The sequence below is a fragment of the Pogoniulus pusillus genome, chromosome 10, assembly GCF_015220805.1.
Source record: "Pogoniulus pusillus isolate bPogPus1 chromosome 10, bPogPus1.pri, whole genome shotgun sequence".
In the NCBI taxonomy this organism is placed as follows: Eukaryota; Metazoa; Chordata; class Aves; order Piciformes; family Lybiidae; genus Pogoniulus; species Pogoniulus pusillus.
Window position 1 is genome coordinate 15,424,937 of NC_087273.1, and position 16,064 is coordinate 15,441,000.

A 16,064-nucleotide genomic window follows, 5' to 3' on the forward strand; every position below is an offset into this window, starting at 1 on the left:
ATCCCAGCCCGGTTCCAGCGCGGGCACTGCACCGGGCACTCCTCGTGCGGGCAGGACCCCTTTGCTCACCCCCTTCATGCCTGCAGGGCAGGCGAGGCGGGGGGGGAACCAGGCGGCTTTCCCCCTCCCATTCAAGCCATGGCAGGAGAGGAATTTAGGGGTATACAGGACTCCAGGACAAACCCTGGAAGAGGCTGCCCAGTGAAGTTGTGGAGTCTCTCTTTCTGGAGATACTTAAAACCCACCTGGACAAGTTTCTGTGTGGTCTTGTATAGGTGATTCTGCTCTGGCAGGGGGATTGGACTGGGTGATCTTTCAAGGTCCCTTCCAGCCCCTGTAATTCTATCATTCTATGAAACTAAACCCCTTCTCCCCTCAGGGAATATACTTTGCCACAATGAGTCTGTTGGAATTGCCACTGTTTCCAGTAATTGGATGATTAGCTTACCTATTGCTAGTATGATGTCTGTGACCTACAGCAACATTGAATTTTAGTGCTGGGCAATGATACACACAGGAGTTCCTCAACACAAATCTAGCCCTGAAGAGTAGTTAACATGGCTGTTAGGAAATTTAGGTTGGCTGAATTGATAAAAATACAGCGATGGGACCACACAAATATTATAATGGGTAAAGCCATGGGAGCTTGCAGATCACTGGAAAAATAGGATTGAAACATGCATGGTTGCTGAATGTCTAGGATAGTCCAGCACATCTCTGTGCTGTCATCTCCTTCACAGTCACAGCTTCACATGGAGTGGAAGAAATCAACTAGTCCAGTCTCCAACTCAGAGTAGGTCCAGTTTAGAACGGATAGCTAGTGGCTGTGCGTGATGAGGTTTTTGCATGCTTGCAAGAATGGAAGTCAGCCCTGTGGAGAAGGACCTAGGAGTGCAGGTGGACAAGAAGCTACCCATGGGGCAGCAATGTGCCCTTTTGGCCAAGAAGGTCATTGGGATCCTATGGTGCATTAACAGGAATGTGGCCAGCAGATTGAGGGGTGTTCTTCTCCCTCTCTACTCTGCCCTAGTGAGACCTTGCCTGGAATATTTTGTTCAGTTTTGGGCTCCACAGTTCAGCAGGGACAGGGATCTGTTGGAAAGAGTCCAAGAGAGGGCTATGAAGATGCTTAAGGGGCTGGAGCACTGCCCTGTGATGAGAGCCTGAGTGATCTCGGGCTGTTTGGTCTGGTGAAGAGAAGACTTAGAGAGGATCTAATCAATGTTTGTGAATTTCTGAGGGCTGGGGGTCAAGAGGGAGGGGACAAACTCTTCTCAGCTGTGCCTTGTGATAGGACTAGGGGCTATGGGTATAAACTACAGCACAGGAAGTTCCACCTCAATATGAGGAAGAACTTCCTGACTGTAAGGGTGACAGAGCACTGGAACAGGCTGCCCAGAGTGGTTGTGGAGTCTCCTTTGAAGACTTTCCAGCCCTGTCTGGATGTGTTCCTGTGCAACCTGTGCTACATTCTATGTTCCTGCTCTGGCAGGGTCTTTGGAGCCTATGATCTCTGGAAGTCCCTTCCAACCCCTAGCATTTTATGATCCTGTGGTTCCACAGTGTCTCTGGGCAGGCTGTTTCTGTGTTTCATGATTCAGTTTTTCATTAAGAAAAATAAGAATTATTTAAACCTGCTGTAAGCCAGTATTTTTTAGCTGGTTTTTGTGTGAAAATTGTGAATTAAATAAAGAACAACAGAACTTTAAAGCATGTTCAGTCCAGATTCATGAGGGGATTAAAGGAGTGAACCCAACATAAATTTTCCCAAGCAGTACTTACAGTCTGGTTGCCACAGATTGCTTGCACAAGGAGCTGGAGTAGGGAATCGTGACTTTGACCTACTCATTCATGAGGTGAGGATCTGTTGATTGCTTCCAAGCAAACTGCAAATTAGGAAAAGCAAAGTGAGTATATGTTTTACAACTCTATGTGAGAAAATTTTTGATGGGATCTGCACTGGAAAGTTTTGTGGACTGCAGACTTTTATAAGTTGAAAATGGCTGAAGTACAAAAAATGGCAGCACAGATCATTTCTGCCTGATGTCAACTGTTGTAGACCCCTTAATGACCTTTACAATTTACATTACCTGAAAGCCTTCCCTAAAGGTGAATTAATGACATTAATGTTTTCTTTCTTCTGGAATCTCTTTCTTTTAAAAAGTATTTCTGATGTTCTTATGTCTCTGTTTCTTATTACAAGAAGTGCTCCATAGAAAATCTCTGAGAAGTGGGAAGATGTGTGCAGGCAACAGAAAGGTATACAAACTCTGCCAGTAAGGGATACTTGCTATTTATTCATAGGGATTTCCATCTATTGTTACATTTATACATGTTAGACACAAGAAACACTCTATTATATGATTCTTCAGATACTGAGCATTGCTTGACTTCACACGGTTCAATAGAGTTCTCATGGAAAGGTGAATCTGTGGAATACTAGATACAATAATGTTTCTGCTTCCCTATTTTAAGCTTGGAGAAGAGGAGGCTCAGGGCAGACCTCATGGCTGTCTACAGCTATCTGAAAGGAGGCTGTAGCCAGCTGAGGGATGGTCTCTTCCTCCAGGCACCCAGTGACAGAACAAGAGAATGCAGTCTCAAACTGCACCAGACCAGGTTTCGGCTGGGCATTATGAAGAAATTCTTTAAGGAAAGAGGACTGCCCATTGGAATAGGTTGCCCAGGGAGGTGGTGGAGTCACCATCCCTGGAGGTGTTTAAAAGGAGGCAGAATGGGGCACCTAGTGCTGTGGTTTAGTTAATTAGAAGAGTTAGGTGATAGGATGGGCTCGATGATCCTAGAGGTCTTTTCCATCCTGGTTAATTCTGTGATTCTGCACTACAGAGGTTGCTTCATTTTATTTCTGCAGACTGAACTGGATTTTCCTTACCATAAAGGGATAGTTTTTAGGTGGTGCTTGTTACTTCATTACAGCTACCTTGAATCAAAGCAGCACCTCAGCCAGATTTTAGGATTATTCACAGGACTGCTCAATTCCAACAACGTTTCTAAGCCAGGTGAAATGTTATCATCTTTTAAGGGAGGCACCTAATCATTCTTGTTTCTTGACAGCTTCTGACCTATCCTTTTAATTTCAACAAGAAAACAAACAAACCCACACCAAAGCTAAGCAAACCCCACACAGAGGATTCAGCCTTAAGCGCGCTAAAATACTGTGGAATTACTTAGTGTTAGTCAACCTCAAGATGTCATAGTAACACTTAACACTTTTTTTCTCTTTCAACTTAAGCTGGTATGTCACTAGATGCTCTAATTAGCCATTATGTATGGTTTTTAGTGCAAAATGCATGACTCTTGTTTTGCTTTCATGCATTTGTGTTATCTTTCACTTAACAATTATTTGCCGTCGAGAAACGATAAAGTACGTTCAAGACTACTTTGATCTTTGTTGGCTCTATTGAATAGTTCTGGTTTTGAAGTTGTCCTGCTGTTTACTTCTTTGCTTACATAGCCTAGGAAGATGAAAGCTAGAATCAATACTTCGGAATTGCTTATCAGTTTTTGCTGAATGACTTATCAGTGGTTCTTGCTCTTTTCTCAGGTCACAAGTTCTGTTTAGCATCACCACTCCTCCCTTTCAGCACTGATTTGTGTATTTCTGCTTCCATTTATCTCTCTGTGAAATTCTTGCTTCTCACTTTTTGGCATTAAAACATAAGATTTCTGGAATAAAATGAGAATAACCACTGTTGCTCCTACTTCTGTCAGATGTTGTTACTGCCTCTGACATGCTGGGTTAGAAGTTACTGTAAAAAAAGAAGCAGAGGATACATTTCATCATACATCTGTTTAATGTCACATTCTCTACCTTCCTCAAATACTGGAAAACAGTACTGCTTGTCCTGGTGTTTAACTGTAGTTAGGGAGACCTTAAGTGAGCATTATCTTCTCTCTATTTCATGGTGTAAGTCAAACTCTGTGCTTCATTTGTTAAACAGAATGAGTTTTTCATAAAACAAATTTACCTGGCTATTATTTTTAAGATGTTCAGTGGAGAGCACAAAAAGCAGAAGAAATTAAGATGCATTGAAAGCCATGGAAGCTAAATGAGGCCTGTTTGGCAATATCAAGACATACTCAAAATGTCTTGGTCTCTTTTGAATGCAAACCTCATGTGTGTAATTATTTTAACTTTTCAGTACCTTAGATGCCAAGGCAATAGCAGCAAGGAATGTCTCATGCATTCAAGGTGGAAGACCATACCTGGATTTGCCATATTGTTTCTGAAACTGGATTTTCATCCCAGCAGATGAAATTAGCAGAGAAGCAAGGAAGCAGCAGTGTTTCCTGGATAAGCAGCATAGCACCACTGGTACATTTCTAAGAAGGTAATATTTTAATTCTTTTTTGGTGGTTTGAACTTACTACCATTCTGCAACCTATCACTATTTCATGTCCTGCCACTTCTAAGAAACAGATCTGGACATCATTCACCACTCTCTGTCCAAACAAAGAGCCTGAATGCAATTTATTAGAACGGAATGAATGTAGCCTTTAACTTCTCTGCAGAGATACTGTTGTTAATTAACTCAAAGTCCTTTCCACACGCAGCGCTAAGAGTGCTAGCCCCGCATCCATTCTCCAAACAGTCCACGACATTGATGGATAAACTCAATTAAAGCGTGAGCATTAGAGGAGTAATGTGGAGAGCTGAAGTGATCTTTACCAATCCACCTTCAAAAATTGCAATAAATATTTCAAAATGAAATGTTCATAAATTATGCTGAGGATACCTGTTAGTGAGATCAGATGGAAATTCAGCTCAATTATTCTAAATGAGTTTGGTTTTGGTTAGGCAATAATGTTTGTTTTCTCCTCAGTTATGTTCTAGTATTTTACAGCTAGATTAAAACCAGAATGCAGCTAGTGCAAAACCCCCTTCATCATTATCCATAGCTAATAATGAAGGGGGATGCTGTTTTCTTCCAGCCTGTCTTTTTCAGACAGTATCTACATGTTAATGTACTCTTTGTCTGTTACTGTATACTCCTAGAGCAAAACACCAGGACTACAAAAATACACATACACAGCTTTAATGAACTGAATTACTTCCCACTCCAGTGTTAAAACAGTACTTGGGGCTTGTCCTATCGATTGACACTTGAAAAATTAGGTGATCTTACAAACGAAAAGAAACAACCAATTGAAACAAAATAAAGAACACGTCCTTGGTTAAGTCCTCTTGTATCTACTAGTCCAGTGAAGTGTTGGTATTGCCATGTCTACATGCACAGCATACCCTTTTCACTAACTTTCCTTCATAGAAGAGCTGAAAAACTGCTTTAACCACCTAGACAGGAGTTTTTCTTTGCATAGAGGAACCTATTGAGTAGAAGATGATGCTGATACTAAGAATCTTTGCATTCTAGCAGTGTCCTGAAGCTAGATATGCTTTTCTGAACTACAGAGCTCAAGGTACAAGTCAGTGAGACCTCAGACTGTCCTAAGTTACCACGCTGGGAGCTGGGTAGTTAAGGAACTACAAAGGATTTGTCAAGCCATGTTTATGGGGCTTTCTGTTTTTCTTTTCCCTGGAAGAGTATATTTGACTTGAGTCCTTATTGTCTCATTTATAGTTTGAAGCTTGTTACTTCATAATTATCAGGTTTTAGCACTGTTTACAGGAAAAATGTGGAAAGTCAAGAATGAAGTTTCAGGAGACAAGTTTCAGAATTTCCTTATCTCTTTAAACTTTCCAAACAGAACTTTGCCTACACGCTCATCTTTAACACTTTTTAATTCATCCTATTCTTAGGCTGAAATGTTCATTTTGTCAGTGAAATATTTCACTGACAATGTTGTTTGTTTTTAAAAATGACTTTTCTATTTATCTTGCTAAGATTTACACAAGATGTATTTTGGACTTGTGTGCATTTTAATAATTCAGACAGCTTCAATTTTTTGTTCAGATGCAAGAGATTTCTGATTGATTTTTCCAGGTTAGAACTGAACCAAAAATATCCACTTTTAAAAAGCTACATTTAAGGATGACTATTTCATTTACACTAGAAATAGATTATTTCACAGCACGTGGAACAACTTTATTGAAATTGAAATCTTCTAATGTATTAACAGCTGCACATACCAATGTATAAAAGAGGGGGTAAAAAGCTTCTTTGATAGCACATCAATATTGAATGTGTTGAAAACAGATCCTTGGCCAGTGTTATTCTAGACCCTGAGAAAAACACTTTAATGTCAACTCACATTCTCCCATCTATCCTCCCTTTGTTAGAGCCCCTGTCCTGGTAGGGCATAAATCCTGCCAAGCCTGTTTAACCCTTGCTGTCCTCCTCCTGTTGTGGGTCCGGAGTTGAGTAGAATAAGCAAAGTAATGGAGGGTTTGGCCCCAGTAAAGGCTTGAGGGCAAGGGGCTTAGCACCATGCATCAGGTGTCTTGTGCTGCCCCTCAACGTGCCTATGTGGTCACACCAGGCACAAAGCTTTGAATTCATTGACCAGAACAGTGATGCTAGTGCCTATTGGCCAGCTGCATTTTCAAATGATGTGTTTTATGGGGGGTGATTTGGAAACCAACTTTCTGCACTGACCTCCACCGGCAGCAGCATCCCATTTGCGGCCACCTATTTGCAGCTTGCACTACCTCAGCAGCAGTAACTCAGTTCTGTCTTCTCCTCTGCCTGGAATGTTTTGTATTTTACCGTGGGGTCATTATTGTGGGTTTTGGAAGTATCTTTGTAAAGGAAACTTACTCAGAGACCAAAGTGTCATGAGTACATATGCTGGACTCCATAAGCATAGATAGGATTTTTCCTGGTTTTGCATTTCTATTTTTCCAAGTTCTGATTGTTTAAATTGTTTAATTCCATGTTCGTAAATACTCTTGGTGCAACTACTTCCTGTTGACTGAAAAATCCAAAGAATCTCAGGGAATTTTCCTGATTTAAAAAATATTATTAATAAAATCAATATTCATACAGAAATATAACAGATTATTCATTTCCACCACAGCCCCCTAAAATGGTAATAGAGAAGATGCTTGTGGATGTGATGAGGTAATATATTAAAATCACTTTTCTTTGAAGATTAGAGCGACACACAATATTTTAAACCTGGTAAGCTTGGTGATGGGTGCATAAGGAATTAATATGTACTTGGAAGGATGGTCTAGAGGCTAAGGACTTGGACTTGGTAAAAGCAGGGTCAATTTGCTGTTAAGTCACAGCTATTCTTTGTGGTGTAGAGTCTGTCACCTCTGTTTGCCTTGCCCTCCACCTGTAATGTACAACTTTTCCCTAAGCATTTCCTCCCCTGAGCATTGCAGTTCTCAAGAACCGTTCATACCTGAGAGCCATTCACATAGTCTGGCTTCTACCTCCATGGATAGGCAATACATTCAGGCAACTTGAGAAGGATAATGTTAACAAGATAATGTTAACCACATCACTTAAAGGAGGTGCTGATGCACCTAATTAACTGTGCAATAAAAAAAGTGGTCTTTACAAGAATATCCACTTAGAGCATGGGTAAGCAGAAGGATCTGTGTGCAACCAAATTATCTTAGCCAGTTAGTACAGCTGTGTGTGACCTAATTAAGTGAATACTGGACAGTAATGTCAGAACCAGCTTTAAAGTCACAACTTAGCCTTGTTTTGATCTCTTTGAATAGCCAGAATTGGGCCAGATTCAGGCACAAAATATATCTTACTCAGTATTTTCTTCTAAATACTAGAAAGGACAAGAATAAATTTTAAAAAATAGTATATATTCTTTTTAACTGTTGGGGGGGTGGGGTGTTGGGTTTTTTATTGGGGATTTTTTTTTCCTACCCATAAATGCACTTGGGAGCATGAAATAGGCACTGCTGACAACCACTGAGCCTGTGCATGACAGCTGCTGAACCCTGCAGTTTCTGCCTGTGGGCATGCTCTTTATTTAGATGTCGTGATAATGTTTCATTACTAATGACCTAACTGGAGCCAATTTTTGACCTAAGCTGCAAAGGGTGGGTTTTCAAGCAATGTGCTTCATTCTTATTTCAAAGTCAATTTTTGTCATTAGTAACCCAAGCAGAAGATCCTACACAGGAATATTTTGATATTTGCACTCCCTTTATGCATCTCTGCATCCCCTAATGTAGGCAAGGCTAATTGCATCTGATACACCAAATACAGCAGTGCAGAGGGTTGAACCTGGATGTCCAGATGTTTCCATAATTCCTCTGAGGACTCCGTTTCACTTTTCAGAGATAGGAAAGCCATGATGATTACATGTGCTACAGAAGAGACATAGGTGATGGTGAATATTCAGCTGTATTTTGCTCTTTGGTGTAGCTGACTTTCCACGCCGTCTCCTTTTGCTTTCTCTGATGTAGTGAAATTTCGCAATGGTCAATGCACTGAACTCAGATTCCCTTAACTTGAGTTCCAGTCCTAGTGATAAAAAGAAATTAAAAAAGTAGGACAGCTGGTATGGTATCACCTGAGTTCCTATTGAAAAATTAGCTTTCAGTCCAGTTTTATTATTTTTTTTAGTATGAGGTGGAAGATGTATAGTGGCCTATTTAAAACACAGCTTTAAATAGCCATATTGGTAATCATTTTAATTCCAGGAGAAGGTTATAAGCCACCACCTCCCCAAAGCATATAAACCAATGACTGAAACTTTAAACATTCTTATTGTAAACAAACAGCCCTAGATGTCCTTTCAATCTCTTAAGCTGCTTGCAAGCTGCTGTGGTTTTTCTCTTCCTGTATTATGTTTGAGAAATTGGCTGTGGAGGATGTACTTGGATGATCCTAGCTTCAAACAAGTCTTTGACTTTGCCCCTTTCAGTCAGCCATCTCTGCAGTGAAGTATAGCTTGGCATCAGCTTATCAGGCTTATTTTCCTTTGACCTCTGAAAGATGCTACTCTGTGAACAAAAGAGCAGTGCATTTGGTGGTCATGCCTTCTGCAAGTTCTCTGGGCTGGAGTTCTGGCTGTGCATGCTCTGGAACAAATGAGCTCCACAGCGATTTTCTCAGGAATGTGAACAATGGAAAAGTAAACCCTGAAGTCACAAATCACAGCAGCCTCCTTTAGAGGCACAGTTTGCACATTGGATGGTGATTTGCCTGACATTTCTTGGAGTGACCTTATCTTTGTGAACTGTTTCTGCCTGAAAAAGGAGTGCAGAAACTGTGGTCACACCATTAGAACCAACTGTCAGATAGATTGGCATCCACTTAGCAAGTTAGGCAACTTCACAGAATCACAGAATTAACCAGGTTGGAAAAGACCCTCAAAATCGAGTCCAACTTATTACCTAACACCTTCTAATTAACTAAACCGTGACACTAAGTGCCTCATCCAGTCTCCTCTTAAACACCTCCAGGGATGGTGACTCCACCGCCTCCTGGGTCAGCCCATTGCAATGCCAATCACTCTTTCTGTGAAGAACTTCTTCCTAACATCCAGCCTAACCCTCTGCAGGTGCAGCTTGAGACTATGTCCTCTTGTTCTATCACTGGTTGCCTGAGAGAAGAAACCAACCCCAACCTGGCTACAACCTCCCTTCAGGTAGCTGTAGTGAGCAGTAGGTCCCCCCCTGAGCCTACTCTCCTCAAGGGCAAACAACTGTAGCTCACTCAGCCTCTCTTTGTACTGCTTGTGTTGTGTTTGCATGACCATCTAGCATCTAGGCAACCTACTTTGTGCACAGTGCAATTCTATTCTTTGTAAGTTAAATGCTGAAGGACATCATTGGAGTCTTTTCTGAAGGAAAACTGGCAATGGACTACTGGGTGAAGAACCAGAGATAGAGTTCCAACATTTAGACTAGTGACAGTAGTTTGATGATTTTATCTGGTGTGTGCTGCTCCAGTAGTGTTGTCTTTTATGGCCTAATGCTTATAGAGAAACTAGTGCAAAATACCATTTCAAGTGCCACCTGTTTTAATGGATCCTCCACCCTCAGAATTTCAATGCTTTGGAGTAATGGACAAATCTATAAAGACACCTTAAAGAAAAAAAACGTATTTTAAGGATAAAAACTGAGAGGGTTGAGACTTTCCGCAGGATGGGAATCATTGGCAGTGTCATGCTTTTAACTGGTGTGGTTATAGAGATTCCTGCTGTAGTCAGCAGAGGGAAGCCAAAATACAGAGAGTATGTGATGCATCTCATAATTTTGTTGATGTAAGTAATTCTGTGGAAACACCTGTGTCTCCAGTAATTACCAAGAAGAAATAATTGCCTGGCTTAGACAATGTTAAATCTCATCTCCACTGTCTTTACTGAGGCTCTACAGAGCCATAAACATGCATTTGAGCTCTTTGAACATCCCAGTGTCCAGCACATGAGGGTTATTCTGAATATATTAAACAGTACCTAGTGATGCTTTAAATTTCATTGTGTGGAGACTAAAAAGAAGGAAAAAAAAATATTGTAAATAGCATGCAGGTGATATATAAAGACCTGTGGTTCTTCAGGGAACTCTTTCCATGTCCATGGAACCTAGCTGATTATTAGCATGGCATCATCTCAGGGCAGTCATGGGGATGGCTATAATGCCTTGAATATTAAAACAGGTTTCTTAAAGATGCAGCAAAACACTTAAGCCCTTGCCTGATTTTAAGCACTCAAGCAGACAATGTTTATGCCACAGCCAGCCATGAATACAGGGGCTTTAAGTACTTTTACTGAATCAAGGCGTGGGTGTGCTTAGATCAGAAGATCAGAGTTTCCCAATTTTTATGTAAGCAGCAAATGGACCAAGCAAGATATGGAAAGCCTAGCAGCCAGAAAACACAGAAATCAAAATTTGGTCTGCAGAGAGCTCTCAAGCGATATGAAGAATGGAACAGATTATTACTGATATTTTGTCTAGCTATTGTATGTAAAGAGGATTATGTAATGAATAAAAGATAAATGCTTTCAGTTAAAAAAAACAAAAAGAAGAAAAAAAGATTTACATGAAATTGGAAACTTATTACCATATGAAAGTTATCAGTGCATATACTCTGTACCGAATATGCTTGAAGCATGATTGTCTCAAGGACTTAAAAGTACATGATCACACCAAACAAAAAGCAGTTCTAATTTAAATTAACATAATCAGTGCTTGTACCTGTAAGTAGTCAATTTTGCTTTTAAGTAATTGTAATTATTAAATAGAATGAAGCTTACATTCAAGGAGGTTTCTGTAAAAACAATAGATACAAATAAGATTATCTGGTATATTTGAGTTAAGAAAGATTGTCATTTAACGATTAGCTTCTTTGTGGCTAGCAATCTTCAATGAAAATAGGTGAGCCTTCTCTTCATGAGTGACCATCTTCACCATGAGTGTTCTGATTTTCAGTCTCATTTCATGGCTTTACTCTGGATATGTTAGCTGGAATATCACAACAGTTTGAACCAGTAATAAAATGAAATGAGCAAACACAGCAGTGAGGATTTTAAATGAGAAAGAAATAAGACTTCATAGCTGATAGTGTAATAGAAGTTCCAGTGAAATCAATAGGCTCTTCACACATGGAGTAACTCTACTGGAAGAGGACTCTAAATAACCCTACAATAATTTATTTGGCTAGAATCAAATGAGCACCTGTGAACTGATATACTGAGAGTGAAGGCATTTTCCCAATAAAAATGTACAACACGATTGGGTTTATATTCCATAGCTTATTCAAGAAAAGATTTAAACTCAAATTTTATTGGGACCCACAAAAGAGTTTCAGATTTTGGTGTATGAATCACTGCAATTGCTGGATTTTTCAGAAGTGCCTTGTTAACTTAATATCTTTTTCTTGCCCTAATCTATGGAATAGTTGGAATAATATATGCAATGGTCTATGAAGTGTCAGGAAAGAGCCAATATACTTGAGTTCTGCAACATGCCCATGCTGAACAGAGCAGGTCGAGACATTCATTGCATATAACTGTGTGCTAGTTTGAAGCAAGCTAGAGTGTTTTGGTACAAGAACTTGATAACGGGCAGTGAAATGAAAACAATTGATGTCAACTTCTCTCATAGTCTCGCTGAGAACTCTGGGAAGAAGAAGAAAACATTCTCCATTTTGTCTCTCACTCTTGCTTTTGCCTTAGACCTGGTCACATCTCATTAACCCTGCTCCTACTAACCTTGCTCCCTAACCTCTTGGCTGCACCTCTCTTCTTCCTGAGAACTGGGGTAAGGTTGAGAGGGCCGGGGGGAGGTGTTGGGGTGGTCTGAGAGCCCCTCCTGGGGACTCAGGTTTCTGGGAGGGGAGTTGTGCTTTTGTATTGTTTATCCTTTGTATATTTCTGTATATAATTGTATATAACTGTATATATTGTAAATAGCTGCTTGTAAATTCTGCTAGCTGTAAATAAATTGCTTCATCTATATTCCCAGGGTCCGTCTGAGTTAGCTGGGGCAAATACAAAGAGTGGGGGGTGGGGTAACCCCCAAACCATCACATTAAAAACAATGCCACAGAGTCTGGACAGGAATCGAACTTGGGACCTTTTGCACGGCAGGCAAAGTTGACATCAATTGTTTTCATTTCACTGCCTGTTATCTAGTTCTTGTACCAAAACACTCTAGCTTGCTTCAAACTAGCACAAACTGCTTTGGGATTTAATCAGTCTGTCTATCTGTGAATTACCCATGACCTGCTAATGATTTTTCTTAGATGAATGGGTGTGTTTTATGTAGTTCATCAAATAATCTTAACAATCACATCAGGCTTGTAGAATTTGCAAGTGCTCCTTTGAGTATAATTTGCAGAATGAGATATTTATCTTGGTTACTCAAGTTACGTGAAAGTGTATTTGCCCTGTTATTTCTTGACCTAATATACGTGAATAAGACCACTGGACTAATCAGATCTTGATAAACAGGTGTGATGGTTTGGGAGTTACTTGCCCCCCTACTCTTATGAAATCACCCGGACTAGACTCAGCTGGCTGGAGTTAAGGAATGAAGCTTTATATTCACAGCTTAGCACAATATACAAACAGATATTTACAATATATTACCATATTTACAGCTATTGACAGAAATATACAAGTTTAAAGTAATACAGAAAACACAACAGTCCTCCCAGAACTCAGAGTCCCCAGGAGGGGCTCCCAACCACCCTTCCACCTTTTTTCCACCCCTCTACCTTATCCCAGAATTTGCCTTATGTGCAAGGTGAGTTTGGAGGATCAGCAAGGGAGGTCAGAAGCAGAAGGATTAGTTACACAGATCCAAGCAGAAACACACTCCAACAGAGGCGCGCACACACACACTCTCATCTATATTTGTGTTCTTGTTTTTACACATCTCAGTGAACCTGTGAGTGAAATAGACTTCACCACTGTTTTCTTTTTGCAGCCTATATTCTAATTTTTCTCACTAAAATATTCCAATTTACCTCAAACCAGAATAGCAGGGTACTAGTTAAGAAGAAAGGCAAGCACAGTGAATCTTACATTTTTTCCAGTCTGTGATGCTGGTATTTTTTCTACTGAGAGGACATCATATGTAGGAGAGTACTATTTGCACTAGAAATTGAAGCTCTTTCCTGAACAGGAAGGCATATCCTAGATTTCTAAGAAACCTTATCAATATCTATCCATTATTAACAACATCTGCTTTGGAATCCTTCCTCTCTGAGTGGTAAAGCTGTGAAGCAAAATGGACAGTCAGATTTTCCAGATGTGTTCTTGTATTATATTTACTATTACCATTCCTAAAATGTTTTTGGTAGGCTGTCTCTTGCCCAAATATTGAATTGAAATATAGGACACCTTCCAAAGACTTGAGCTGTGTCTCTCTTTGAAGGTGTGATGATTTGGGTGTTACCCAGCCTTCTCCCTCCCCCCTACTTTAGAAATCACCCAGACTAGACTCAGCCAGCTCTGGAAATTTGAATGAAGCTTATATTTACAGCTAGCACAATATACAAGCAGATATTTACAGTATATACAGTTATAGACAGAAATATACAGGGTGAAAGGTAATACAAAAACACAAGACCCCTTCCAGAAACCTGAGTCCCCAGGAGGGGCTCCCAACCACCCTTCCCCCTTCTCCTTCCCCTCTCTACCTTACCCCAGACATTGCCTTGTACCCAAGGAAGAATGGAGGGTCAGCCAGAGGGGTTAGGAAGCAGGTGAATTAATCAGAGAGATGGAAGGTGAGATTAGAGAGAAATGCAGCCCACAGCCCGGGCAGAGAGCAACTTGCTTATCAGTGTTTAGATTCTTGCTCTTATACCTCTCAGCAAGCCTATGAGTGAAGTAGACGTCACCATTGTTTCCTTTTCACAGCCTGTAATCTAGTTCTTCTCACCAAAAAATTCTAGCTAGCTTCAAACTAGCAGAGCAGGTCTCATTGTGCGTGTGCTACATTCATACTATTTTCTTAATGTCTACAGATCTTGTTTTACTGAGTTTTTTTAAGGAAATGATGGTCTAAAACTTCTATCTGTGCCTCACCATTCAATAACTTTTGAACATAGCTGGACAATTTCAGAAAGATTAAAAAGAATGGAATTTGAGGAGAAAAGGATTTACCATCTCCAATGAAGGGAAGCCTGGTAGTACTGATGTGTTACTACAGCCTGTATGGCAGCAGCTTGCTGTCTTAGGTGTGGTTTTTTTGTGATGACTGTGAGTTAGGATTTATTGTGGTGTTCTGAGAAGGCCTTGGGGGCAGGGAGCTGTATCAGACTAGACTTCATTAGCTCCACAGTTGATGGAGGTTTTGTTTTTAGATGAAGCTCAATATTCTCATGTGCCCACCTGAATACAGGGACAAATTAAAAATACCTCATTCTACTGCATGTTTTGTGTTAAAGGTAATGCATGCCGAAATGATGCTCTCCCAGTTGTGATTTCAAGTAGAGTGTGTGAAGTAAATATGTTGGCTAGTGGCATATGACTCGAGAGGTCAAGAGAAACATGGGATACCTGAAAGATAGGGCTCAGGTGGCTGAATATATCCTCCCTGCTGATGATTATCCTTTACCATTCCACATCTCCTGTGGTGTTACATTGTGGAATATTTCCTGGGACCATTCTCTCCCTTTTTGTACTAGGAGAGTGTTAATAAGGTTACCAAAAGTACTTTACACTTCTATTCGAGAAATGAAAAGAAAGATGGAAACTAACCTCTGTATTTGTTTACATAGACAAATTGTGAGTTCAGGCAGATTTTTTAAAGTAATCCATTTAAGACTGGATAACCATCATTTGGAAAATGTGAGATCTCTGCACAGAAAGAGAGAGTGGTGGGGAGTGAAGACTATGGACTTATGAAACAGTCACTTCTGACTTCTCTCCCCTTACCTCTCTATGTGAATTCCAGTGGTTTAAATGTGTATGGAAGTGTCAATTCAATCTTAACTTTTTGGAAGGGTCATTTATTCCCAAAGACCAACACATTTCTTCAGCAGCATTTTCTTTCTCAGCAGTGTAAGGGCAAGAATGAAATCCTGTTACAATACAGTGCACACAGATCCTTCCCAACAAGAGCAGATGGAACATTTTCTGCAAATAAAGAGAATGTATTACATAAGGAACAAAATGTTTAAAAAAATGAAGCAACTGTTAAAAAAAAAAAAACATTTAAAACTTTGTAGTGGCTTTTAAAAGTAGGTGATAGGTAAGGAACATAGAGAAATGCTAACTACCTAGAAATATCATAGGAAAAAAACAAACAGTAATGGGGTTTTCTAAGAGTTTTATTTCTGAGAGATGAATTTTCAGAAGCAAAAGCCTATTACAGAAAAGGCATTTGAAATCATTATTACAGGGTTCCATTTAACAGGATGGCACATCTTCAAATCCTTCTCTGATGCAGGCATTAGGAAAAAAGATTATTAGATGATTATATCAACATCTTTAGTGATTTAATAAAATAATAGGGAACAAATGCCTTGTTTATGAATTTGACTTTTGAAAGATAGTGAAGTGGTGTTGCTAGGATGAAAGTGTATGATGTTTGGTGATGTCATACCTGTGTCATGTAGCAGAGGTAGGCAAAGTTTTATCTATTAAAACATAAAAGTTAAGCTTCAAATGTGAAGTCATCACAGTTGAAGCCAAAGTCCTTCACTGGATAA

The 16,064-nt window shown here is 39.9% G+C and overlaps 1 long non-coding RNA gene across 3 annotated transcripts in view; it reads left to right on the forward strand.

Annotated features, from left to right (window-relative positions):
• LOC135178999 (uncharacterized) overlaps positions 1-16,064 on the forward strand; it is a 144,712-nt gene that overhangs the window by 91,923 nt on the left and 36,725 nt on the right. For all 3 annotated transcript variants that reach the window (XR_010303834.1, XR_010303833.1, XR_010303835.1), the window contains exon 3: positions 4,164-4,352. This is a non-coding gene — a long non-coding RNA (uncharacterized LOC135178999). The remainder of the gene's footprint in view (positions 1-4,163; positions 4,353-16,064) is intronic.